The 27,355-nt window shown below is 39.1% G+C and overlaps 1 non-coding gene across 1 annotated transcript; it reads right to left on the bottom strand.

Moving 5' to 3' along the window:
* Positions 1–4,901: 4,901 nt before the first annotated feature.
* On the bottom strand, positions 4,902–5,007 carry LOC121974001. Its single transcript, XR_006109890.1, has one exon. It is a non-coding gene; the product is annotated as a small nucleolar RNA R71 (small nucleolar RNA).
* Positions 5,008–27,355: the final 22,348 nt, after the last annotated feature.

Genomic DNA, 27,355 nt, shown 5'->3' with positions numbered 1-27,355 from the left:
TATCCCAATATTGTCAACCCGCAATCCAGATGATAAACTACTATCATCTAGATAAACTGGTTGACTGTACTACTACAGTCAACCAAGATCTGTTTACCCAGTTCTATCACAACCTTGAAAAGGTTGATGATAGTACCTATTCCACCAGAGTTGGTGGTGCTGATCTTCAGTTTACTCCCTCCCTACTTCGCACCAGCTTAGAGCTTAGGGAGTCCCAGTGTACATTCTTATGTTACCCGAGTAGGGAGCTACCTTTTGGTGATCCCTATTCCCACATCACCTTAGATGAAATCTACATGCATATTTTTGGGGAGGAGAGACCCTTGGGCCTGACCGAGTTCAGATCCACTCTTCTTCGAGTTCAGGACTATGCTATGTACAGGGTCCTGACAGCATGTATCCTACCCATCTCATCTCGAGACGTCTCGAAGATGCGACCGTCCCACTCGTTCTTTCTGTATGCCCTCAGCCAGCACCTAGATATCGACATAGCCCTCCATATGTTTCATAACATCATTCTTGCATCTAGTACAGTTACATCTGGAGTGATTCATATGCCTTATTGCCATATCCTGACCCAGATATTCTCCAGCTCTAGGATAGACATCACTAGAGGGGTACTCATCCCACTTACCATTTATGATGAGTTAGGTCAGCGTAGCCTTAGGTTAGTGGGGGCAGAGGTCACTGCCGAGGGGATTATGGCCTGGAAGGGTCGACCACCACCAGCCGCTGCCCCTGGAGCTCCAGAGGCCGAGGAAGTACCACATGCGGATGAGGAGTGGCCTGATTTCCTGGCAGAGGAATTTTTCACAGATCCTTCCACCTCTGCCGGACCCTCCACATCAGCCGGGCCTTCATCTCCGGCACCACTCTCTGTCGAGGACAGACTCACTCGGCTTGAGATCTAGTCCACTCAGATGTGACGAGCTGTGCTAGATAGTCATCGCTTCCTTTGATCTATGAGATCCGAGATGACTGCTGGTTTCGTATCTCTCCGAGGCGAGATTCGGCGTCAGGGACAGCCTCAGCCGCCACCCGAGCAGCCTCTAGTCGATCCTCCAGCTGACGATCCGCCTGCTTGATTCTATCTTTTAGACTGTCTGGACATGTCATTCACTTCTTGGATTTGCCTATCTTACTCATCTTTTGGATTGTATCTTGGAGTTGGTCATCTGATGATTAGCTGCCTTATATTTAATTGAGAACTTATGTGTTACTTTTTTAAAAAAATTGTGAGTATAATTTCAAAATAACTTTTAAATTGGTTTTAAAAATATAGGAAAAATAATTTTAAAATCCCTTTTTCTTAAAGTTTCAAAAATTGGATTTTATTTAGGCTTTCCCCCTAGAAATCATGTTCCCCTAGATTTAAGCCAGAGCATCTCACAAACACCTAGGTATACCTTGATTGTGTTTGAAAGACATAGAACGGTGTGAGATGCATAGGGTACAGCCTGGACTCAAGAATGCTTATATCTGTACATCAATATGAGTCTGGGCGTTAAACACATAATATACATCAATCAAGTCAAGTTTTTCAGCTCTAGTCAAATCTATCTGGACCAAATTGACTTAACTTGACTAACCAAGTGGAAGCTGTTGCCCACTAGGAAATCAGCAAGTAGCTAAAGGTTATACAGTTGGTAAAAGGATACTCAGTTTTCAGATTAAGCATGTGTGATCTTTAGGGCTCTGATACCTCTAAAAGTAAAACTGAATAATTTGAAATCTATTGAACTTGACTCATGCTTGGACTTAAGGACCAACTAAATAACCTAAACCAAATTTTTAGCTACTTAACTCCCTCCTTGTCCTAAAATTTAATATTGTTTAAAATTAAGCTAAGTTTTTTAACCTAAGCTATAGTTTTCAAAATACAATACTTGCAAAGAGCTTAGCTAAGGTCCAATCTTTATTTTCAAAATTTTAAAACTTAGCTCACAAAAATATTTTCTTAAAAATCACTTGGCTCCAAATATTTCACTAACAAATTTTCAAAATCTAAACAAGTACTTCTCTATATATAGTTTTACTAGCTTTTTCAACTTAGTTAAAGACTGTCAAAAGGTTCCACCTTCTAGTGGTTTTCTAATTTTAACTAGGTTTCCAAAGAGCTAACATCAACCTTTCACTTAGTTAAAGGTAAGAAATGAAAATTATAAAATGTTAAGTGTTGTCAAAATCTTATTATCCCTCTTTAAAAATCAAATGACTATTTTTGATTATTTTTTGATATATGGCAAAAGGGGAGAGTAGCAAATTACAAATTCAAATACTCAAATAATTGTAAAATTCAAATTCAAACATGAGAGTAGAAAATTCAAATTTAAAATAATGAATATTAAAGGGGGAGTACAGTTGAGGGGGAGCCTAAACTTGATGCTATACTTTAAATTCATAGAGTTTACTTTAGCAAAATTGCTAAGCTTGCTTTAAATGTTTTCATCTATTCGTTATTTGATATATGTTTACTTAACTTTGAATTTGAGTTGCCATAATCAAAAAGGGGGAGATTGTTGGTGCGGGAAGCATCCGACGATCGAACTCGTTGATGTGCGTAGATTATATACTCTTTTATGCATGTTTTTACGCACATTTACATACTTTGAGCATGCTTGATCTATGCATTTTTATACTTCCAGCTTTCCTTTTAGCATATTTACTCTTTTGGTTCGGAGATCTGCTTTTTGTGCATTTTCTGTACACAGGAGTCGAAATTGGTGAAGATTATGCGTCCTCGGGCAAGCTTGGAAGGAATTGAAGGGAGAGAGCATCAGGCCGTGTACCATACACGGTCGTGTAGTTTTAACAGGAAGGGAAGAGGACATGGCCGTGTGAATCTCACACGGCCGTGTCTTGATTCGAAGAAATTAGAGCAGATGCCTTACATGGCCGTGTAGATCTACACGGCCGTGTGAGGTTTCCAGAGGCCAAGTAGGTGGTGGCCGTGTGCAACACACGGCCGTGTAGCATTTCCAGAGAACAGAAGGGTCCTGGCCGTGTGAGTCACACGGCCGTGCAGCTTTGGCAGAGAAGGAACTGGACATGGCCGTGTGAATCTCACACGGCCGTGTCACGGGGCCGTGTGGCGCCCGATTTCCTCCTCTATTTAAACCCTCCTTCATGAATTGAAAGGGGATCTCTCCCCCTTTGGGAGAAGGCAAGATTTGGTGGTTTCCTCCCATTCTTGGGAGGATTTCTGGGCGATTCTAAGGGAGTTCTTGACGATTTCGACTCCGGAGCGAGGATTGGATCCGAAGACGAGGCTTCTTCGTAGATAAGTTTTCTCTTTCCCCCTTTTCTTGGTTTCTTGGATTGGGGATTTAAGAAATGCTTGTAATCTTTATTTCTTCGGGTATTCTTCCTCGATTCATGGAGTAGATCTTGTATTCTAGGATTAAGGGAGTATTTGTATGATGGATTGATGTAATCTCTTGTGGATTTGCCATTTTCTTGTTTCAATGACATTGTCTTACTTGTATCAATTAGATCTTGAATGATTAATGGTGATTTGTGCTTAATTCTCATTCTTGATTGATTGTTTGGATTTCTTGTGGACTTTGTAAAGATAAACTCTCACTCGATCATCCGAGGGATCCACGTGACAGGTGCAACCCCGTGTAAGGACGTTTGAGAGATAATCTTGAAGAGGAAATAGGAATATTCAAGAGAGTAGGATGGATCTTGTGATTAGTTTCTTGTATCTTAATAGATTAATAAGTTGTGGGCTTCTATGTTGATATCCGAGGAAGGCATAGTAATAGGTGTGCTTCTGTGTAAGGACAACGTAGGTTCACGTCTAATTGATCATATTTAGATACATTTCTCAGTCCTTAGCCGGTTATCTATTGCAAGAGAGAACCGACAACTTTCTACAAGTGTTTGGCAATTGAGGGATAAGAATTGGTGAACCATTTACATTCAAGAAATCTTATAAAGAAACCGAAACTCCTAGAATCTCCCTTTATCATAACCCAAAACACTAAACTCTTGTTTGTTGATCTTTAATATTAGATTTGTTTACCTTCACTTTGCATTTGAAACAATTGGATAGTTGTTTAGCTAATTCGCATTGAGACATTTCTAGTGCTTATTCCAATCCCTGTGGATACGATTATCTTTTATATTACTTGCGACATTTCCGTACACTTGTGGAGGGTAACAAGTTTTTGGCGCCGTTGCCGGGGACTGCGCTATAACATTAGGAATTATCAATTGAGTTAGACTAAACATAACATTTGTTTTCCTTTCATATTGCATAGTTGTAACTAATCATTAGATTTCTGTTTTTACTTTCTTGTATAACTTTTACTTCTTGTTAATTCTTTTTTGTACAAATTCAATTCTGCATTTTTGATTCTTTTATTTTTATTTTTCTGTTGAATTGTCATTTGGTATCTTGTTCTTGTGTATGCGAATATCTAACTTTGCAGGGGAATTCTTTCCTTTTGACCCTGAGATTGACAGAACTTTCCATAAAAGAAGAATTCTGCAAAGGCAAATTGTAGAACAGGAACATTTGAACATGGCGAATAGACCACTCAAGGATTATGCAGCACCTTATGCAAGAGGTTTTCGATCTAGTATTTCAAGACCTTCAGTGGAAGCTAATAACTTTGAGATCAAACCCGCAATTATATCTATGGTGCAGCAGAACCAATTTGGTGGAGGACCTCATGAAGACCCCAATCAACACTTAGAGGTCTTTTATGAAATATGTGGTACCATGAAAATGAATGGAGTTCCTTCAGAAGCAGTTAGATTATTATTATTTGGGTTTTCTTTAAGAGATAGGGCAAAACAATGGCTGAATTCTTTGGCCCCTAATAGCATCACCACTTGGGAGCAGTGTGAGCAACAGTTTCTTGATAAATTCTATCCACCAAGCAAAACAGCTCATATGAGGAATTTAATTGCAAGCTTCAAGCAAACTGACTCAGAATCTCTTTTTGAAGCATGGGATAGATATAATAGTATACTCAGACAATGCCCACATCATGGGTTGGAAAGATGGTTAGTGTTGCACACTTTTTATAATGGTATCAACTATCATACCAAAGTGTCCCTTGATTCAGCTGCTGGAGGGGCACTTATGAACAAAAGTTTAGATGAAGCTGAAGAAATTATTGACAGTGTAGCACAAAATCATCATCAATGGGCAAATGAAAGAAGTGGTGGCTATTCTTCTGTAAACCCAACAATTAAAGCATCAGGGAAGTTTGATGTAGATGCGGTCACTCTTTTGTCTGCAAAATTGGATGCTCTTACAAAGAAATTTGAGAATATGGGGACTAGTGCTAATATGGTCAATGCTATTAGTACATCTTGTGAAGTATGTGGGAGTTCAGAGCACTCAAATGACTCATGTCCTGTAACACCCCTAGAAAGCCTAGATAAGAAAGTGAGGATAATGAGAGTACGAATGAAAAGAAGGTGTAAATATTCTAAGTTAAATATTAAGATGGATTTAGATGATTAAAACTTTATGAAAGAAAAATAAAGTTGAGAATATAAATCATCTATGCATGATTTAAAAGGTATGAAATTAATATGGACAAAAGGAAGAAGTATGAGATAATATATATATGTATGATAGTAATATACGAATTATTATGTACAAAAGAAAATAAAATGTTAGAAGAGAGATTGAACCTTGGATCTCTTGTAAGGAACATGTATAGGATACCAAAGGGGATAGGAGAATTATTGATAAGGAGAGAAAGGACTAAGTAGTTAAGAATAAGAAAGGATTCTTTTTACTTAAAAGAAAAGGAAGTAAAAATATGCATAACCAAGTTTTGATCCTTGGTTCTCTTGTGGATGCATGCATGTGTTAACCAAGTGGGATAGAAGAGGATATTGTAAGAGGAGAGATAGAAAATTTTATTAAAGGAGAGAAAAGAGAGAAATTAAGGGAAAGAAAAGAGAGAACTCAAAAGGCATCTCTCTAGAATATTCTTGTCATTTAAGGGGAGAAATGAATAGGGAGGATGAATCAAGTCAAGTTTCCTCCCCTCATCTTAGTATAAATAGGCATGGAGGGGGGACTTCAACTTCATCCTCAACCCACTCATCCTCCTCTCCTCCCTTTGTGCCGAGACCCACTCTCCCCTCTCTTTTCTTCTTGTTGCCGAGCAACACAAGAGGAAGAACACCTTCTTCCTCCTCACTCTCCCCCTCTTTTCTTTCTTGTTGTTGCCGAGCAACACAAGAGGAAAGAGAAGCCTCTTCTTCCTCCTCCTCTCCACCAAAAGACCTAGCCACTCCTCTCCTCCATTGGTGCCGAGCAAAGCAAGCAAGGAAGAAAGGTCCAAGCAAGTTCTCAACTCTAGGAAACTTAAGCGAAGAAGGTAAGCTTCCCCTCACCTGTGGTACAAGGCTTTATATATATTTTTCAGATTTTATGAGGATTTTAAAACCTAGAAACAAGTTTGAGAAAATTCGGTTAAGAAGAGCTTCGAAATCTAGTGAGGTGTAACTAAGTCTACACTACATGATAGATTTTCTATACCATGATATGTGATAGCATAGGAAATGCTATACATAATGAGAAAAGAATGAAATTTATGTTATGTATATGTCATGATATGTGATAGCATAGGAAATGCTATACATAATGAGAAAAGAATGAAATTTATGTTATGTATATGTCATGATATGTGATAGCATAGGAAATGCTATACATAATGAGAAACGAATGAAATTTATGTTATGTATATGCCATGATATGTGTTAGCATAAGAAATGCTATACATAATGAGAAAAGAATGAAATTTATGTTATGTAAATGCCATGATATGTGATAGCATAGGAAATGCTATACATAATGAAAAGAAATAAAAAAATAAAATGCATGAAAGATTGTTAGGGATATGATATGATAGTTATGCATGATAAATTATTTTTGTATGGTTTGTACCAAGGGTGGGCTCCGTAAACGCCCCGGGGTCGATGGAATAAGACTCGGGCCTCGTCAGAAATGGGCTTCTGAATGCCCTAGGTCGATGGAGTAAGACTCGGACCTTGTATATATGTATGGTAGGGTTCAAGACTTGCTACCTTGGACCTACTTAAGAAGCGCGCGCATTATGTATGTGGTACAAACCGGGATCCCCTCTAATGATGATATGAATTTCAAGTACTTATAAGTATAAGTTTTCAAATTCATGATGCATTGCCTACATATGTGCTTGAATTATCTGATGATATTATGATATGACTATGAATATGATACCCTTGTATGTCGTATGCTTATGATACCTCGCATGATATTGATATGCAATGATATGAATTCGGTTTTAGTGAGTAGGAAAGGAACTTACTGAGCCATGAGTGCTCATAGCTTACTTTCCTTGTACCGTAGATAAAGAAGCTGGATGAGCTAGAGGAGCAATAGGAGGAGCAGATAGTGATGTGTGTGGTGGTGGCTCGGCAAAGAACGATCCGGACAAATTAATATGATTAGTTATAGAATCAATATTTGAACAAATCAGAATATGTGATATTATGCTTAATAAATTAAATTCTTTAAAGTTTTTATTCTTCCACTGTTATAGTAAAACATGTACGTAAGTAGTATAAGAACATAGCGCCGCCTTTAGTTGGGTAAGAAGGGTGGGGCGTTACAGGTGGTATTAGAGCCAAGTTTTGCCAGCTCACTACACACACATCAAGCTCCTTCCTGTCGCTCCAAGTAAGTACAATTGCTTAATTTATTTATATGCAAGAATTAGTATGATACTCTAGGATACATGAATGGTAGCCTAGGAAGGATACCTTAAGTTATACCCTAGAAAATGGTGCATGATGATAAGTAGGTGATATTCTAGGATGCATGAACGGTAGCCTAGATACAAGAACCTTAGGCTATAACATAAGAGGAATAACGAATCTTTAAAACCTTGTAGAAATGGACCATATTCCGTTCGAATACGATCCTGAGGATGTGGAATATTTTGGCGAATACCTCGAGTTCACGGATGAACCCGATATGCTGGAATACTTCGACAACTATGTGAGCGACTCGGAACCTCCGGAACACGGCGAGTTCGGAGAGGAAGATCTCGAGGAAATCGAGGAAGGGAATTCGGACAATAATGAAGAAGAAGATGCAGAAATTATGGAGTATTATGAAGAAGAGAACGAGTTTCCTGAGATGGTCGAGGATGAAATTGACCTTGCTGAATACATGGAAATGGGCTTCAACCCCAACGATATAATAGACTTCGAGTGGGGACTGAACAATCTCGAGGGGGAAACTAAATGAAGACCCGATGGAACCAGACGAACATGTTGAAGAAGACGAGGGAATGGATGAAGAGACAATAATCGACCCGGAAGAGGCATCGGAGATTCAACCTCCGATAATGCCTGATCCACCCCAGGATGATCTGGGCAAGTCGATACAGGTTGGGTTGATAATGACTACTGCTCTCATGTCCTTTATGGCAGGAGTAGTCGCAACTTACCTGGCCTTTTAAGAGAAGAAGTTATGAATAAAAAAAAAATGTAATAAAAGCTTTTGATGAATAAAAAGGAGTAGAAATGGTATCAATTTAAGCATGAGTCAAGTAAGAATGATAATACCATCAGCTAGATCTTGACGCGTATGAATGGTAAGGTAATCTAAAGATGATATGACAACCTAAGAAAGAATACCTCAAGGATATACCTTGTATCCCTTAGAATGCACCTTTCAGCATATGTAGACCCCAGAGTGGCATTAAACCTAGACATGATATGTTAAGATATTCATGCATAAATGATAACTTAGACTAATCTTGTTATCATTTAGGAAAATAAGTATGACTAGAAGACGAAATGCCAGAACGGAGGAGACCGTACCTCCACCTGATTGGGCACAAGTAGTTACTGAGCTACAACGACAGCTTACGGAACAGCAACAGATGATTGCTGCCATGATGAATCAACAAGGGAATCCTACTACCCCAAATCAGAATAATACGCCAACCATACCAGTAGTTGAACCGGAGCCAGTAGCAGCACCGGGACCACTAGTGAATCTAGAAGCATATCTGATCCAGTGGCAAAGACTCAGGCCAGAGGAATTCTCTGGAAATTGTGAAGCATGGGACGCACAAGCTTGGTTTAAGACAATGGAGAGCATGATAGAACTATTGGACTGGCCTGAGCATGAAAAGGTCAAATGCGTATCATTCTGTCTCACGGGAGACGCTCGAATGTGGTGGGACAGAGTGAAAGTGAAAAGACCGGTGAACCAAATGAGGAGGAGCAGATAGTGATGTGTGTGGTGGTGGCTCGGCAAAGAACGATTCGGACAAATTAATATGATTAGTTATAGAATCAATATTTGAACAAATCAGAATATGTGATATTATGCTTAATAAATTAAATTCTTTAAAGTTTTTATTCTTCCGCTGTTATAGTAAAACATGTACGTAAGTAGTATAAGAACGTAGCGCCGCCTTTGGTTGGGTAAGAAGGGTGGGGCGTTATAGGGTTTAGGGCAGAAATTGTCATTCTAAGTTCGGGGACGAACTTTCAATAAGTAGGGGAGATTGTAACACCCCTAGAAAGCCTAGATAAGAAAGTGAGGATAATGAGAGTACGAATGAAAAGAAGGTGTAAATATTCTAAGTTAAATATTAAGATGGATTTAGATGATTAAAACTTTATGAAAGAAAAATAAAGTTGAGAATATAAATCATCTATGCATGATTTAAAAGGTATGAAATTAATATGGACAAAAGGAAGAAGTATGAGATAATATATATATGTATGATAGTAATATACGAATTATTATGTACAAAAGAAAATAAAATGTTAGAAGAGAGATTGAACCTTGGATCTCTTGTAAGGAACATGTATAGGATACCAAAGGGGATAGGAGAATTATTGATAAGGAGAGAAAGGACTAAGTAGTTAAGAATAAGAAAGGATTCTTTTTACTTAAAAGAAAAGGAAGTAAAAATATGCATAACCAAGTTTTGATCCTTGATTCTCTTGTGGATGCATGCATGTGTTAACCAAGTGGGATAGAAGAGGATATTGTAAGAGGAGAGATAGAAAATTTTATTAAAGGAGAGAAAAGAGAGAAATTAAGGGAAAGAAAAGAGAGAACTCAAAAGGCATCTCTCTAGAATATTCTTGTCATTTAAGGAGAAATGAATAGGGAGGATGAATCAAGTCAAGTTTCCTCCCCTCATCTTAGTATAAATAGGCATGGAGGGGGGACTTCAACTTCATCCTCAACCCACTCATCCTCCTCTCCTCCCTTTGTGTCGAGACCCACTCTCCCCTCTCTTTTCTTCTTGTTGCCGAGCAACACAAGAGGAAGAACACCTTCTTCCTCCTCACTCTCCCCCTCTTTTCTTTCTTGTTGTTGCCGAGCAACACAAGAGGAAGAGAAGCCTCTTCTTCCTCCTCCTCTCCACCAAAAGACCTAGCCACTCCTCTCCTCCATTGGTGCCGAGCAAAGCAAGCAAGGAAGAAAGGTCCAAGCAAGTTCTCAACTCTAGGAAACTTAAGCGAAGAAGGTAAGCTTCCCCTCACCTGTGGTACAAGGCTTTATATATATTTTTCAGATTTTATGAGGATTTTAAAACCTAGAAACAAGTTTGAGAAAATTCGGTTAAGAAGAGCTTCCGAGATCTAGTGAGGTGTAACTAAGTCTACACTACATGATAGATTTTCTATACCATGATATGTGATAGCATAGGAAATTCTATACATAATGAGAAAATAATGAAATTTATGTTATGTATATGTCATGATATGTGATAGCATAGGAAATGCTATACATAATGAGAAAAGAATGAAATTTATATTATGTATATGTCATGATATGTGATAGCATAGGAAATGCTATACATAATGAGAAACGAATGAAATTTATGTTATGTATATGCCATGATATGTGTTAGCATAAGAAATGCTATACATAATGAGAAAAGAATGAAATTTATGTTATGTAAATGCCATGATATGTGATAGCATAGGAAATGCTATACATAATGAAAAGAAATAAAAAAATAAAATGCATGAAAGATTGTTAGGGATATGATATGATAGTTATGCATGATAAATTATTTTTGTATGGTTTGTACCAAGGGTGGGCTCCGTAAACGCCCCGGGGTCGATGGAATAAGACTCGGGCCTCGTCAGAAATGGGCTTCTGAATGCCCTAGGTCGATGGAGTAAGACTCGGATCTTGTATGTATGTATGGTAGGGTTCAAGACTTTCTACCTTGGACCTACTTAAGAAGCGCGCGCATTATGTATGTGGTACAAACCGGGATCCCCTCTAATGATGATATGAATTTCAAGTACTTATAAGTATAAGTTTTCAAATTCATGATGCATTGCCTACATATGTGCTTGAATTATCTGATGATATTATGATATGACTATGAATATGATACCCTTGTATGTCGTATGCTTATGATACCTCGCATGATATTGATATGCAATGATATGAATTCGGTTTTAGTGAGTAGGAAAGGAACTTACTGAGCCATGAGTACTCATAGCTTACTTTCCTTGTACCGTAGATAAAGAAGCTGGATGAGCTAGAGGAGCAATAGGAGGAGCAGATAGTGATGTGTGTGGTGGTGGCTCGGCAAAGAACGATCCGGACAAATTAATATGATTAGTTATAGAATCAATATTTGAACAAATCAGAATATGTGATATTATGCTTAATAAATTAAATTCTTTAAAGTTTTTATTCTTCCACTGTTATAGTAAAACATGTACGTAAGTAGTATAAGAACGTAGCGCCGCCTTTAGTTGGGTAAGAAGGGTGGGGCGTTACAGGTGGTATTAGAGCCAAGTTTTGCCAGCTCACTATACACACATCAAGCTCCTTCCTGTCGCTCCAAGTAAGTACAGTTGCTTAATTTATTTATATGCAAGAATTAGTATGATACTCTAGGATACATGAATGGTAGCCTAGGAAGGATACCTTAAGTTATACCCTAGAAAATGGTGCATGATGATAAGTAGGTGATATTCTAGGATGCATGAACGGTAGCCTAGATACAAGAACCTTAGGCTATAACATAAGAGGAATAACGAATCTTTAAAACCTTGTAGAAATGGACCATATTCCGTTCGAATACGATCCTGAGGATGTGGAATATTTTGGCGAATACCTCGAGTTCACGGATGAACCCGATATGCTGGAATACTTCGACAACTATGTGAGCGACTCGGAACCTCCGGAACACGGCGAGTTCGGAGAGGAAGATCTCGAGGAAATCGAGGAAGGGAATTCGGACAATAATGAAGAAGAAGATGCAGAAATTATGGAGTATTATGAAGAAGAGAACGAGTTTCCTGAGATGGTCGAGGATGAAATTGACCTTGCTGAATACATGGAAATGGGCTTCAACCCCAACGATATAATAGACTTTGAGTGGGGACTGAACAACCTCGAGGGGGAACTAAATGAAGACCCGATGGAACCAGACGAACATGTTGAAGAAGACGAGGGAATGGATGAAGAGACAATAATCGACCCGGAAGAGGCATCGGAGATTCAACCTCCGATAATGCCTGATCCACCCCAGGATGATCTGGGCAAGTCGATACAGGTTGGGTTGATAATGACTACTGCTCTCATGTCCTTTATGGCAGGAGTAGTCGCAACTTACCTGGCCTTTTAAGAGAAGAAGTTATGAATAAAAAAAAAATGTAATAAAAGCTTTTGATGAATAAAAAGGAGTAGAAATGGTATCAATTTAAGCATGAGTCAAGTAAGAATGATAATACCATCAGCTAGATCTTGACGTGTATGAATGGTAAGGTAATCTAAAGATGATATGACAACCTAAGAAAGAATACCTCAAGGATATACCTTGTATCCCTTAGAATGCACCTTTCAGCATATGTAGACCCCAGAGTGGCATGAATACCTAGACATGATATGTTAAGATATTCATGCATAAATGATAACTTAGACTAATCTTGTTATCATTTAGGAAAATAAGTATGACTAGAAGACGAAATGCCAGAACGGAGGAGACCGTACCTCCACCTGATTGGGCACAAGTAGTTACTGAGCTACAACGACAGCTTACGGAACAGCAACAGATGATTGCTGCCATGATGAATCAACAAGGGAATCCTACTACCCCAAATCAGAATAATACGCCAACCATACCAGTAGTTGAACCGGAGCCAGTAGCAGCACCGGGGAATTAGGCACCGATAGTTCGTCAAGAAGCATGTCTGATCCAGTGGCAAAGACTCAGGCTAGAGGAATTCTCTGGAAATTGTGAAGCATGGGACGCACAAGCTTGGTTTAAGACAATGGAGAGCATGATAGAACTATTGGACTGGCCTGAGCATGAAAAGGTCAAATGCGTATCATTCTGTCTCACGGGAGACGCTCGAATGTGGTGGGACAGAGTGAAAGTGAAAAGACCGGTGAACCAAATGAGGAGGAGCAGATAGTGATGTGTGTGGTGGTGGCTCGGCAAAGAACGATTCGGACAAATTAATATGATTAGTTATAGAATCAATATTTGAACAAATCAGAATATGTGATATTATGCTTAATAAATTAAATTCTTTAAAGTTTTTATTCTTCCGCTGTTATAGTAAAACATGTACGTAAGTAGTATAAGAACGTAGCGCCGCCTTTGGTTGGGTAAGAAGGGTGGGGCGTTACAGGGTTTAGGGCAGAAATTGTCATTCTAAGTTCGGGGACGAACTTTCAATAAGTAGGGGAGATTGTAACACCCCTAGAAAGCCTAGATAAGAAAGTGAGGATAATGAGAGTACGAATGAAAAGAAGGTGTAAATATTCTAAGTTAAATATTAAGATGGATTTAGATGATTAAAACTTTATGAAAGAAAAATAAAGTTGAGAATATAAATCATCTATGCATGATTTAAAAGGTATGAAATTAATATGGACAAAAGGAAGAAGTATGAGATAATATATATATGTATGATAGTAATATACGAATTATTATGTACAAAAGAAAATAAAATGTTAGAAGAGAGATTGAACCTTGGATCTCTTGTAAGGAACATGTATAGGATACCAAAGGGGATAGGAGAATTATTGATAAGGAGAGAAAGGACTAAGTAGTTAAGAATAAGAAAGGATTCTTTTTACTTAAAAGAAAAGGAAGTAAAAATATGCATAACCAAGTTTTGATCCTTGGTTCTCTTGTGGATGCATGCATGTGTTAACCAAGTGGGATAGAAGAGGATATTGTAAGAGGAGAGATAGAAAATTTTATTAAAGGAGAGAAAAGAGAGAAATTAAGGGAAAGAAAAGAGAGAACTCAAAAGGCATCTCTCTAGAATATTCTTGTCATTTAAGGGGAGAAATGAATAGGGAGGATGAATCAAGTCAAGTTTCCTCCCCTCATCTTAGTATAAATAGGCATGGAGGGGGGACTTCAACTTCATCCTCAACCCACTCATCCTCCTCTCCTCCCTTTGTGCCGAGACCCACTCTCCCCTCTCTTTTCTTCTTGTTGCCGAGCAACACAAGAGGAAGAACACCTTCTTCCTCCTCACTCTCCCCCTCTTTTCTTTCTTGTTGTTGCCGAGCAACACAAGAGGAAGAGAAGCCTCTTCTTCCTCCTCCTCTCCACCAAAAGACCTAGCCACTCCTCTCCTCCATTGGTGCCGAGCAAAGAAAGCAAGGAAGAAAGGTCCAAGCAAGTTCTCAACTCTAGGAAACTTAAGCGAAGAAGGTAAGCTTCCCCTCACCTGTGGTACAAGGCTTTATATATATTTTTCAGATTTTATGAGGATTTTAAAACCTAGAAACAAGTTTGAGAAAATTCGGTTAAGAAGAGCTTCCGAGATCTAGTGAGGTGTAACTAAGTCTACACTACATGATAGATTTTCTATACCATGATATGTGATAGCATAGGAAATGCTATACATAATGAGAAAAGAATGAAATTTATGTTATGTATATGTCATGATATGTGATAGCATAGGAAATGCTATACATAATGAGAAAAGAATGAAATTTATGTTATGTATATGTCATGATATGTGATAGCATAGGAAATGCTATACATAATGAGAAACGAATGAAATTTATGTTATGTATATGCCATGATATGTGTTAGCATAAGAAATGCTATACATAATGAGAAAAGAATGAAATTTATGTTATGTAAATGCCATGATATGTGATAGCATAGGAAATGCTATACATAATGAAAAGAAATAAAAAAATAAAATGCATGAAAGATTGTTAGGGATATGATATGATAGTTATGCATGATAAATTATTTTTGTATGGTTTGTACCAAGGGTGGGCTCCGTAAACGCCCCGGGGTCGATGGAATAAGACTCGGGCCTCGTCAGAAATGGGCTTCTGAATGCCCTAGGTCGATGGAGTAAGACTCGGACCTAGTATGTATGTATGGTAGGGTTCAAGACTTGCTACCTTGGACCTACTTAAGAAGCGCGCGCATTATGTATGTGGTACAAACCGGGATCCCCTTAATGATGATATTAATTTCAAGTACTTATAAGTATAAGTTTTCAAATTCATGATGCATTGCCTACATATGTGCTTGAATTATCTGATGATATTATGATATGACTATGAATATGATACCCTTGTATGTCGTATGCTTATGATACCTCGCATGATATTGATATGCAATGATATGAATTCGGTTTTAGTGAGTAGGAAAGGAACTTACTGAGCCATGAGTGCTCATAGCTTACTTTCCTTGTACCGCAGATAAAGAAGCTGGATGAGCTAGAGGAGCAATAGGAGGAGCAGATAGTGATGTGTGTGGTGGTGGCTCGGCAAAGAACGATCCGGACAAATTAATATGATTAGTTATAGAATCAATATTTGAACAAATCAGAATATGTGATATTATGCTTAATAAATTAAATTCTTTAAAGTTTTTATTCTTCCGCTGTTATAGTAAAACATGTACGTAAGTAGTATAAGAACGTAGCGCCGCCTTTAGTTGGGTAAGAAGGGTGGGGCGTTACATGTCCATTGGGAGCTATCACTGCACAAATCAATCAACTGGAACAATGTGATGCAATCATGAGTTACAATCAAAGGTAGAACAACCCATACTCAAATACTTATAACCCTGGATGGAAGAGCCATCCCAATTTTTCTTACAGAAATAATCAAGATCAAGGACCATCTATGGGGGCAAGACCAAATTTTCAAGCTGGGCAACAAAATTTTCAACATCTATCTTCTCAAGGCTTACCAAAGTCAAATATTGAAAAGATGCTTGAAGAAATTATCTCAAGTCAGAATGAAATGAAGCAAGATTTAGCAAAGCTCATTCAGAGAATGGATAATTCTGAAAAGCATCAAAAGATCCAGGATAGTCAAATTGCCCAACTAGCTTCCTCATCATCCAGAGCACCAGGAAAACTTCCAGGAAAACCTGATGTGAATCCTATGGAGCATTGCAATAGAATTGAGCTTAGGAGCGGACGAACCTTGGGAGACTCCCAAGTGACTGCTCCAAAAGGGATACAAAAAGAAGAAGAGCTCTCTCCTCTTATACCAAATCAGATTCAAGCTAATGAGGAGAGTACCATTGAGGTTGAAGAGACTCTTCCACTGAACCATCAGAGCAAAGCTGTCCCTTTTCCTCAGAGACTTACAATGCTCAAGAAAGATGAAGAATTTGGAAAGTTTTTAGAAAAAGTTAAGGAAATTTGTGTAGAGGTACCTCTTATTGATGCTATTCTTTAAATGCCTAGATTTGCCAAATTCCTGAAGGATCTCATGTCAAACAAGAGAAGAAGAGGAGAGGTTGAGACCATTGCGCTTAGTGAGGAATGTAGTGCTATTTTGGAGAAGAACACTTCCCCAAAACTAAAGGACCCAGGGAGCTTTTGTATTCCTTGCAACATAGGAAAAGAATTTGTTGAAAAAGCTTTTTGTGATTTGGGGGCAAGTGTTAGCCTCATTCCCTATTCAATTTGTAATAAATTAGGTCTCAAAAACATTAAACTTACTACTATGGCACTTCAACTTGTCGATCATTCCTGCAGGTACCCTTTGGGTATTATAGAAGATGTGCCAGTAGAGGTAGATGGGAATGTTATTCCCACAGATTTTGTCCTGTTGGACATGGAAGAGGACCCCAGGATTCCTATCATATTAGGAAGACCTTTCCTTGCTACAGCTGGAGCTATAATTGATGTCAAAAATCATAAGCTTTCTTTGGTAATTGGTAAGGAAAGGTTGGAATATGATTTATCTAATATCTCTAACCATGTCTCGTCTCTTTTAAATGCTTGTAGCAGGACAAGCATTTATAAACTTGAGGAATGGAATTTCCATCCTCATGGAAGGCCACCAAACGAAGGAGACAATGTGGTGGAAGATGTTGGGAGAAGATCTCCCAACAAAAACGAAAAGTATATCTGTCCTCTAAGGGCAAGGAAAAGAAGAGAATGATCAAGTTTGGTCGAGCTAAAGACCTTAAACAAGCACTTCTTGGGAGGCAACCCAAGGGTTCTTTTAGTTAGTTTTGATTTGTATTTTAATTTCTTTTAGTTTGATGTATTCTTTTGATTTTGTTTTCAGGTTAGGTGCAAAACAGAGCCCAGCCGTGTGCTATACACGGCCAGGCAAAGGTTCCAGAGAAGGGAAGTGCTTGGGCCGTGTCATCTAGACACGGCCGTGTAGGATCTCCCGAGGAGAAAAAGGTCTAGGCCGTGTCTCAAACACGACCGTGTAAAGAATCCTGAGGAGAAAAAGGTCTAGGCCGTGTCCCAAACACGACCGTGCAAAGAATCCAGAGAAGGAAGAGGGAGAGGCCGTGTCCCAGACACGGCCGTGCGAAGAATCCAGAGAAGGAAGAGGGGGAGGCCGTGTGGATCTGCACGGCCCGTGTAGGAGAGTTATTAAAGTCTTCTTTCTACCTTACACGGCCAGATCTTGGCCGTGTTCCGCACACCCCCAACTCTCCAAAACATCTCTTTCTCTCACAATCTCTTAAAAACTCCTCCCTAATCTCTCAAGATCTCTTAGATCCGGATTCTCCTCCTCTCTAAGACTTGGACTTTTTGTTCTCCTAACCTAAGATCTTTGCTCTTTGAAGTTTTGTTCTTTGAGTTCCATTTTTCCAACCCTAGATAATTCTTCCCCAATCTAAACTCATCAAGATGTCCAACATTTTGAAGAAACTTCGCAAAGGAGGTGGTGGATCCAGTGGAGACAAAGAGAAGGAGCCATCAAGGGACAAAGGAAAACAACCAGTGAAGGGCAAAGGCAAAAGGACTTCACGCAACGAAGGTAATGACAATGAATTCAATATTGTGTTTAGAAATGATGATCAAGTAACTAGATTTGCAATTCTTGTCAATAGAAAGATAGTGTGTACTAGATATATGGACCCAACTGTTCTTGATATGCTTGGAATTAGGAAAGATGTAGATTTGATGATTGGGTTTTTGGATTGGAGTGATATTATGTACACACATTTGCCTACATATCCTCGTCTTGTTTTGGAATTTTTAAGTTCATTGGATGTCCATTTTACTAATGAAGATGATTATTTTGGAAAAATCTCATTTAGACTAATGAATAAAGAATTTCTATGGGCATTTAGTGACTTTAATTCTTGTTTTGGATTAACCACCGGTAGCCCTCGTAGGTTTGATCCAAGGTTTAATTGGAATCATTTTTGGAATGCAATAACTGGGTTAGATCAACCTTATGAGCCTTCAAGAGCTAAGGCCTCCAATATGCAAAACCCCATCTTTAGGTATCTACATAGAGTCATGAGTAAAACTATTTTTGGTAGGGGAGAGAGTGATGGGGTGGTTAAAAAGATAGAGCTTTATGCTTTATGGGCTATGCTTTATAAGGTTGAATTTGATTCTGGTTTTCATTTTGTTCAAACCTTATTAAGATCTGCTAGGGCATCATCAGGATCAATTGTTTTTGGTGGTTTGATTACCCGAATAGCTTATAATTTAAATCTTGATGTTGATGGGTTGGAAATAATTCATGGTAATGACATGATTGACATTGATGCATGTCTTGCTATGAAAATGATCGTTCGGGATGAGAATGATTTCGCGTTTCCTAGGAGGAGTGGTTCTCCTTTACCCCTTCCTTTTCCTGAACGAACTACTATTCGTAACCTGGCTAATTGGGTAATTTCTGAGTTAGATTTTGAGGATAACCCTTCTATACCTGGAGACACTGAGCCACATCATGAGCCCTCGTCATCTGGACACCCGCAGCCTTCTAGTTTTATGGAGCCTGCTAGGCATTCTTTTGCATATGGCACGGGATCTTCTAGGTTTGATTTTTCAGATTTTCGTACGTCTCTAGAATCACTTCATGAGAAGCAAGATGCCCAACAAAAAATGTTGGAGGGGCGCTTCTCTTTATCTGATGATCAGTTTAGGGAGGTACAAAATCATTTTCAGTTTACGAGGAATTTTCAAGGTCAAGTGGCTGAGTTTGTGCAGGATTATGATACTGATCAGGCTAGGATGAGAGATTTTATGCAGAGTATGATGCTTACTAGCCAACAAGTAGATGCTTTATATGAGTATCATAGATCCTTGGGTGAGATTCCAGGTTTTCCTAGTTTTCCTATTGGCCAACCACGTCGTAGACCTCCTTTCCCTCGTCCACCTCCACCTCCTCCACCATATTGATTTCATCGGGACGATGAAAAGTTTAAGTCTGGGGGGGTGTCATGTACTGTCTAGTTTGGTTTTCAGTTTTTAGTTTTTGTTAGTTTTTCATGTTGGTTCTATTTTCATTGCTTGTTGCTTTATTTTGCTTGTTTTTGAAATAATCATGGCAATTTTTGAGAACATCAAATCTTCACTTATATGCTTTCTTGGATTCAAGTGAAATGTTAGCACAATTATTGTCTTGATTCATGATGTTCGAATGATGCTAGTAGTAAACTTTGTGTAGTTCTTTTTTCTATCTTGGGAAGCATTAATAAGCTAAGAATCTTATGGTGATGAGTTTTAGTTTTGGTTCAACCTTAAGGATTTTATCTTCACTACACTTGTGCTTGATGCTTGAATAGTTGATGTCATTGAAATAGTCATGATTCATCTTGTTTGCTTAGTACTTGATTTCCATGGTGATTTCTCAACTTTCATTTTGGTTACTGGATGAGGCTCAAATCATTAAAGCTCATTTGGAAAAATCAAATTATCCCAACATGTGTGCTAAAAGTACATTTGTGAATAAGTTTTGCACAATGTAAACACTTATAAAAATAATAATAATAATAATAAGGGATATAAAAAATAGTTGTCATGAGTGGAATCTAGCAAGTCACCCCTTTGAGACCGAGTTAGGTTACTGGGGAAATGACTGCTTAGCTTCCCTTGAGATTGAGCACACCTTTGAGACCTTGGGTTAGTTGAGAAATATGAACCAAGTGAATGGTGAGTAAGTGTCTATCACTGGTTACTTGTCTTTCACTGGAAACACTAGGAATTCAAATTTGATGACGACTTGACTAGGACATGGATTGAAACTTGAAGGGCGTTGAGTTACTTTTACACTGTGCACAAGATTCTTATGCTTGAACCATACTTTACTTGTTTCCATGATCACGCTTGTTAATGAAACTTTTTGATAGAGTTAGGAAAGTGCACTAGGTTTTATGAATGTGTTGTAGAACATATGAATTTAGACTACAGCATTTTGCTTGAGGACAAGCAAAGGTTTAAGTCTGGGGGTGTGATGTGCGTAGATTATATACTCTTTTATGCATGTTTTTATGCACATTTACATACTTTGAGCATGCTTGATCTATGCATTTTTATACTTCCAGCTTTCCTTTTAGCATATTTACTCTTTTGGTTCGGAGATCTGCTTTTTGTGCATTTTCTGTACACAGGAGTCGAAATTGGTGAAGATTATGCGTCCTCGGGCAAGCTTGGAAGGAATTGAAGGGAGAGAGCATCAGGCCGTGTAGCATACACGACCGTGTAGTTTTAACAGGAAGGGAAGAGGATATGGCCATGTGAATCTCACACGGCCGTGTCTTGATTTGAAGAAATTAGAGCAGATGCCTTACATGGCCGTGTTACACGACCGTGTGAGGTTTCCAGAGGCCAAGCAGGTGGTGGCCGTGTGCACCACACGGCCGCGTAGCATTTCCAGAGAACAGAAGGGTCCTGGCCGTGTGAGTCACACGGCTGTGCAGCTTTGGCAGAGAAGGAAAAGGACATGGCCGTGTGAATCTCACACGGCCGTGTGGCGCCCGATTTCCTCCTCTATTTAAACCCTCCTTCATGAATTGAAAGGGGATCTCTCCCCCTTTGGGAGAAGGCAAGATTTGGTGGTTTCCTCCCATTCTTGGGAGGATTTCTGGGCGATTCGAGGGGAGTTCTTGACGATTTCGACTCCGGAGCGAGGATTGGATCCGAAGACGAGGCTTCTTCGTAGATAAGTTTTCTCTTTCCCCCTTTTCTTGGTTTCTTGGATTGGGGATTTAAGAAATGCTTGTAATCTTTATTTCTTCGGGTATTCTTCCTCGATTCATGGAGTAGATCTTGTATTCTAGGATTAAGGGAGTATTTGTATGATGGATTGATGTAATCTCTTGTGGATTTGCCATTTTCTTGTTTCAATGACATTGTCTTGCTTGTATCAATTAGATCTTGAATGATTAATGGTGATTTGTGCTTAATTCTCATTCTTGATTGATTGTTTGGATTTCTTGTGGACTTTGTAAAGATAAACTCTCACTCGATCATCTGAGGGATCCACGTGACAGGTGAAAGCCCATGTAAGGACGTTTGAGAGATAATCTTGAAGAGGAAATAGGAATATTCAAGAGAGTAGGATGGATCTTGTGATTAGTTTCTTGTATCTTGATAGATTAATAAGTTGTGGGCTTCTATGTTGATATCCGAGGAAGGCATAGTAATAGGTGCGCTTATGTGTAAGGACAACGTAGGTTCACGTCTAATTGATCATATTTAGATACATTTCTCAGTCCTTAGCCGGTTATCTATTGCAAGAGAGAACCGGCAACTTTCTACAAGTGTTTGGCAATTGAGGGATAAGAATTGGTGAACCATTTACATTCAAGAAATCTTACAAAGAAACCGAAACTCCTAAAATCTCCCTTTATCATAACCCAAAACACTAAACTCTTGTTTGTTGATCTTTAATATTAGATTTGTTTACCTTCACTTTGCATTTGAAACAATTGGATAGTTGTTTAACTAATTCGCATTGAGACATTTCTAGTGCTTATTCCAGTCCCTGTGGATACGATTATCTTTTATATTACTTGCGACATTTCCGTACACTTGCGGAGGGTAACACTCGTGTTTTGATAATGGCAAAGGATTCAAAGTTAAGGTGTTTTGAGATCTAACAAGTCTGCTTGAGTATTTCAGGAAAGTCCTAGCTGCGGTTAGGCAAAGATAAAACCATAGGGGGTGGTAACCCTAGGTCATAGGGGGTGGTAACCCTATGCGAAAAGTCTTGGCAGGTCGATGGCTTTAGGCAAAAGTCCTAGGGGGTGGTAACCCAAGGTGGAAAGTCCTGGTGTCGCGAACCAGGTGAAAGACTGGACTAGCCGGGAAGCAGATGTCCAGCAGAAAGTCCGTAAGCGTCGAGTCCTGAGCAAAAGTCCAGTCGATCTGGAGGATCGCATTGGCAACAGGTAAATCTCCTGAGTGGAGTAGGTGAGGACGCGTTTCCCGTAGAGGGAACAGTAGGCGTCGGGTTGACCTAGGATTTTCGGACGGAAATCCGAAGTCAGACCCGGATAGTCTGATGACTATCGATAATATTTTGTTACCTTATTTATGGCTTTATGTGCTAACTTTGTGTTGTAGGATATTGTTTGGGACTAACATGTCTTGCAGGTACAAAATAATGAAGTCTTCCCTTGGATGAACAGTGTCTGAGGCGCCTACATGGAGCTTGGAGGCACCTCGGGTGCAAAAGCTGAGCTGGCCGCGAAACAGGGCTGAAGACGCCTTGGAGGGTTATGGAGGTGCCTTGGAAGGCACCTTGAAGACCCATGAAGGCAACTTCTAGCAGATAGATTTCGACCAGTTCGTCACTGATCCACGCATGCGACTCGGGCAAACTGGAGGCACCTTGGACGAGTTTGGAGGCGCCTCCAGCATGCTTTAAATGCAGGGTTTGAGCAGCACCTCATATCATACAATTCCAAGCCTTCTCTCATTCACATGCTGCTCCAAAAGACGCTTCGAAGTGTTGCTACTTGTGCCCGACGACCCAGAGCTCCGAGATTTCATTTTCTGTCGTTGGTATAGATTTATTTATTGCACTTATTGTAATACTTAGTTTGTAATAATCATGCTTATTGTTGTTGCCCACCGAAAGCGATCAAGGATCGCGGGCCTTCGAGTAGGAGTCGATCTAGGCTCCGAACGAAGTAAACGACCGTGTTCTTGTGTGTTTGTTTCTTATTCCACTGCTTTATTACTCAACGAACGTTTTACGATTCCGATAATCAAACGAAATAGTCGCGAGCGCTATTCACCCCCCCTCTAGCGCTTCCTGATCCAACACTACTGTTCATCTTCTTCCTCTTTCTTCCACATCAAGAGAGATCACTGAATTGAGCGTTGGAGGGCCTAGCCAGGGATTCCCACCCCGATCAGAGGTCACTGACGGTAGTGTTGGTTGGTCTCTTGTGCACAGGAAGTCTGACGGTAATTTCTAGTGTTGGTTGGTTCGAATCTGGGTGTTCTTCGATTGGATCTCCTTATCTCCATTGGTATCTCGCAGCAAGAGGACATTCTTGGGGCTTCATCTTCTTGGATCCACTTTGGGTTTCTCGGATCTGCGTTCCATAGGTATTATTCTCCATCAGTGGTAGGTTCTTTCTCCCGGCTCTCCGTTTTGTTCAGCTTCTCAGACAGGATCAAATTTGGCGCCGTCTGTGGGAACCTTCACCTGAATATGAGACTACATGTGTAACACCCCTAGGGTCTCTAATAATTCATGTAGATTTATGCATGATTAAAATAAGCCTTAATAATTCAAATAGATTTATACATGATATAGTATGGGCCTTATGTGGATTCTTCTTTAGAAAAAAAAAAGAGGCATGACCAAGGATTGAACCTTGGACCTCTTAGTAAGTGGTTCCATGTCATAACCAGTAGCCCCAGCAGGGGTGTGCTGATATGAAAAACAGGGAAATTGTTGTTAAAGGTAAGGAAAGTGGAGGCTCTCTTCACTAAGGAGGAGAAGTCCAAGTTTCCTTCCTCTTCTCACAATGAAAAGAGAGCTTTTACTTTCTCCCTTCATTAAGGATGAGTAAAAGAAGAGGGAAGGAAAAATTCATGTTTCCTTCTTTCTCTCAATTGGAATAAAAGGGGAAAATGAATGAGAATCTTCATTTTTGCTCTCTCTTTCTCCCTCCTCCTTCTCTCCACCGAAACCATCCTCCTCTTCCTCACCATTGCCGAACCAAGCAAGAAGATTTGCCCTCTAGGGAAAACTTCACAACCAAGGATTTCTTCTCCTAGGGAATTTAGCAAGAGATGTAAGTATCCTCTCACCTGTAGTACAATAGTTATCATACGCTTTACGTTTTGTAAAAAAAAAAAAAAAAGGGACTTAGGGATCTGCTTACAAGTTTCGGCTAAGACAAGAAGTTGTGGTCACTTATGGTTGTTAAGTTACAAATTATGCTACATGATGTATAAATGAAACCTAGATCCTTTCCTTAGGTTTCGGTCAAGATAGAATACAAGGCTTAGAGTAAAACTTTGAAACCTAAACATGATTGTTTATGCTCCTTCATGACATATGATATATTACATGTTGTTAGTTAAGTTTTTATGCTACATGTTGTATAAATGAGACCTAGATCCTTACTTTAGGTTTCGGCCAAGATAGAATACAAGGATTAGAGTAAAACTTTGAAACCTAAACATGATTGTTTATGCTCCTTCATGACATATGATATATTACATGTTGTTAGTTAAGTTTTTTGGCTACATGTTATATAAATGAAACCTAGATCCTTACCTTAGGTTTCGGCCAAGATAGAATACAAGGCTTAGAGCAAATATTTGAAATGAAAACACGCTTATTTATGCTCCTTCATGATACATGATTTATTATATGTTGCTAGATAAGTTCTCATGCTACGTGATGTATAAACAAAACCTAGAACCTGTTGGATTTTTCGGGCCACGAAAATCGCTTTTCGCGTTTCGGAAACCCCGAATCACCCAAAGCCGTAGATCCGTGTAAGGAAAAACCGAATGAGATACAAGTACGAGTTTCAAAACTTTAGATCTACTCCTAGATCTACATGTTAAGAATTTTACCATTGAAGTGTGCCCTCGCAAATCCCGCTCGTCCAACGGTACGCCGGATCTCGAGAGTGTCAACGTAGACACTCCTCTAATGATATCCACACGAACAAGGAGTGTCTCTCACACTCAAAGGATGGAGAAGAGAGTCCCAAGTGTGCTAGCACTTTCTAGAGCTCTCGGATGGGATTTGAAAGGAAGAAATAGAGAGGATGCAAAAGAATCTCTTACACTCAAGAAGTAGTATCCTCCTTTGTGACCTTCACCCTTCCTTTGTGTTGGAACCCACTCAACCACCTTCTCTTTTCCTCAAAAGCACTCGGCAACCATAAGAGAAGAGAAGGAAGAAGCAAGGAAGAAGATGAGACAATTACCACACATCAATACACACTAAATGAAAACCATTTCACCCTTTAGTGTGGCCTGCCACACACATAACTCCCTCATTTAATGTGGCCGACCACATTAAATGGAATGGGAGGTGTTGTAACCTCCATGAGGTGGCACACCTCATGAGGTGGAGATGATGTGGCAAGGTTAGTCATGCCATGTAGGATGATTTAACCTTCATGATGTGGCAATGCATCAAGTCAAACTTGATGTTTCAACTTCCATTTGGTCAAGTCAAATTGACCAATTCTCTTCTTGTTGAGTCAAATCCAACCTTTGATTCAAGTCCATTTCAATTTAATGAATCTCAATTCATTAATATAAATTGACTCAATGAATCAAATTTAAATTAGACTCATTCAACAATTGAATCTAATTGAGTCTAACTCAATAAGTCTAATTTGAATTAATCCGAATCTAATCCTTGGTGCATCATATGACCCTAATCCAATTGGTTCATCATATGAACCTAGTCTCCATCCACTTGTTCTTTGTGTGTGACCCAATAGGTTCTTGTAACGTTGGCAATGTTTCTAAACTCCTTTAGAAACATAAGCAATGAGTGGCATCTAGCAATACATCATACCTACCCAAGTTACAAGAATGTTGAGATCCAACATCACCTTGTGACTATTAATTGTGACTCCTCACAATATATGACAAGTGTCCTTCTATCCTAGACATCTAGATTGATCAATGTGAGGCATAGACCGTGTCATCATCTGACCAATCTAAATCTTGAACTCCAAGTAGACTCACTGAATCAAATGAGCTCAATATCTCATATTGACTCATTTGGGTATGGCCATACACTTCGTGGTCTCACTCTATCAAGAATATCGATGTCACTCCTGTCATATAGGAGGGATAGATCCCATCTACATCACTCACATCCCTCTGCATAATTCGTTACATACCCAATAATCGCCTTTATAGTCCACCCAGTTACGGGTGACGTTTGACGAAACCAAAGTACATAACTCCTTATGTAGGGATCCATGGTGACTTCAGGTCTAAGGACTAATAGTCATACTAATAGCCACATGAGAAAGTATATGACACTCATATAACGATCCATGATACTTTCTCATGGCGGGTCATTCAGTATACATTCTCCAATGCATACCCATGTGTCAACTTGATATCTCCATATCCATGACTTGTGAGATCAAGTCATCGAGTTGACCTACATGCTAGTGTTTTTGTATTAACATTGTCCCTGAATGTTAATACTCGACTAGGAATGATTTAGAGTAGTGTTCCCTATATCATCTCACTATCGGTTCAAATAACCGATGATATAGGTGAGAACCATCTACTCAAGGACATTATTATACTTAGTTTATTTGGCACCAATACAAGTAAGTATAATAACCAAAATCCAAATGTCTTTATTTATATAGAATATGATACAATAAGTCCAAAATACAATCATCAAATGACTGGCTCTAAGGCTCTAGCTAACAGAACCTTTCCTTAGGTTTCGGCAAAAGATGAACACAAGGTCTAGGGCAAGATTTTGAGACCTAACTATACTTATTTATGCTTCCTCATGATGTATGATTTTCTATGCAATGTTAGATTTAAATTCCATGTCTTATGTTGCATGAAAACCCTAGAAACCCTACCCTTAGGTTTCGGCCAAGGTTGAATTAAAGGTTTAGAGAAAAATTATTGACCTAACTATACTTGTTTG

The sequence above is a fragment of the Zingiber officinale genome, chromosome 4A, assembly GCF_018446385.1.
Source record: "Zingiber officinale cultivar Zhangliang chromosome 4A, Zo_v1.1, whole genome shotgun sequence".
Lineage (NCBI taxonomy): Eukaryota > Viridiplantae > Streptophyta > Magnoliopsida > Zingiberales > Zingiberaceae > Zingiber > Zingiber officinale.
The sequence above is the reverse complement of the archived record's forward strand: the minus strand, read 5'-3'. Positions and strand labels throughout refer to the sequence as shown.